This window comes from Triticum urartu, chromosome 1 (assembly GCF_003073215.2).
Source record: "Triticum urartu cultivar G1812 chromosome 1, Tu2.1, whole genome shotgun sequence".
NCBI lineage: Eukaryota > Viridiplantae > Streptophyta > Magnoliopsida > Poales > Poaceae > Triticum > Triticum urartu.
The window spans coordinates 3,938,962-3,941,088 of record NC_053022.1 but is presented as its reverse complement, the minus strand read 5'-3'; positions in this window follow the sequence as shown (position 1 = coordinate 3,941,088).

Here is a 2,127-nt window from a genome sequence, read left to right as displayed (position 1 = left end):
AATCTATGTTTAAAGAGTTTGATGATTTTGATGATGCATTTTATAGACGTGAAAATTTTGCTATACTTAGATATTGCAATAAAAATTATGAATACAATTACAATATTAATGCATTTATTGAGAAAGTCTCCGCTGTCCGAGAAGAGACTAATATTTTGCAGGAAGCTGTGGAAGAAGAAATTGATGAAACTGTGAGCTCATTGGATGAAAAAGATGATGAGGAGAGTGAAGAACAAAAGGAGGAAGAGCGGATTGATCACCCGTGCCCACCTTCTAATGAGAGTAACTCTTCAACTCATACATTGTTTAATTCCCCTTTGTGCTTACCGAAGGATGATTGCTATGATGATTCCTATGATGATTGTTATGATCCCCTTGATTCTCTTGAAATATCCCTTTTTGATGATGCTTGCTATGCTTGTGGCCAAGATGCCAATATGAATTATGCTTATGGATATGAACTTGCTATAGTTCCTTATGTTAAACATGAAATTGTTGCTATTGCACGCACGCATGATAGTCCTATTATCTTTTTGAATTCTCCCGACTACACTATATTAGAGAAGTTTGCGCTTAGTAAGGATTATATTGATGGGTTGCCTTTTACCATTGCACATGATGATTTTGATGAATGTAATATGCATGTGCTTGCTGCTCCTACTTGCAATTATTATGAGAGAGGAACTACATCTCCGCCTCTTTATGTATCCAACACGATAGAATTGCAAGAATCTGCTTATACTATGCATTGGCCTTTACTATGTGTGCATGAATTGTTCTTTTATGACATGCCGATGCATAGGAAGAGGGTTAGACTTCGTCATTTCTTGATATATGTTACTTTGTGCTCACTACTAAATTACAAATCATTGTTAATTAAAATTGGCTTTGATATACCTTGGGATCTGAGTGGATTCATTACTTGAGCACTATATGCCTAGCTTAATGGCTTTAAAGAAAGCACTGCCAGGGAGACAACCCGGAAGTTTTAAAGAGTCATTTATTTCTATTGAGTGCTTTTATATAGTTTGAAAACAAAAAAAATAATGGGGGATCCCAAAGCTTTTCAAAAAGGAAAGTGAAAGTGAGAGAGACAAGCATTGTTGAAGTGGGAGAGCTCCTTGAACATTGTTCATGCTCACAGAAACTTTGTGAATCTTGATTACAGAAACTTTTCATCAAAAATAATTATCCCCTTGTAAAATTCCATTGTATTATAAAAATAATGTGCCAAGGTTTGCCTTTAGGATGTTTACAATGCTTGTTGGTTTGTACGGTGCAGGACAGAAACTTTGGCTGTAGTGCCCAATTTTACATTTTTAACTGGAACATCAAACGGTTCTGATTCCTTTTTCACTGTATTGCTGAACAACTTGTTTATTTTTCCTAATTTTGGTGGAATTTTTGGGATAGCATAAGTATGGTGAATGTTCAGATTGCTACAGACTGTTCTATTTTTGACAGATTCTGTTTTTGATGCATAGTTTGCTTGTTTTGATGAATCTATCAATTTATATCAGTAGATTAAGCCATGAAAAAGTTATGTTACAGTAGACACAATGCAAAAACAAAATATGAATTGGTTTGCAACTGTACTTAGAGTAGTGATTTGTTTTATTATACTAACGGATCTTACCGAGTTTTCTGTTGAAGTTTTGTGTGGATGAAGTGTCTAATCGAGGATGTGTCGATATGAGGAAAAGGAAGAGTGGCAAGATCTCAAGCTTGGGGATGCCCGAGGCACCCCAATTAAATATTCAAGGAGACTCAAGCGTCTAAGCTTGGGGATGCCCCGGAAGGCATCCCCTCTTTCTTCAACAAGTATCGGTATGTTTTCGTATTCGTTTCGTTCATGTGATATGTGCAAGTCTTGGAGCGTCTTTTGCATTTAGTTTTCACTTTTATTTTATGAACCATGCTGGTATGAGATAGTCCTTGGTTGATTTATAGAATGCTCATTGCACTTCACTTAAATATTTTGAGTATGGCTTTATAGAATGCTTCATGTGCTTCACTTATATCTTTTGAAGTTTGGATTGCCTGTTTCTCTTCACATAGAAAACCGCCATTTGTATAATGCTCTTTTGCTTCACTTATACTTGTTAGAGCGTGGGCATATCTTTTGTA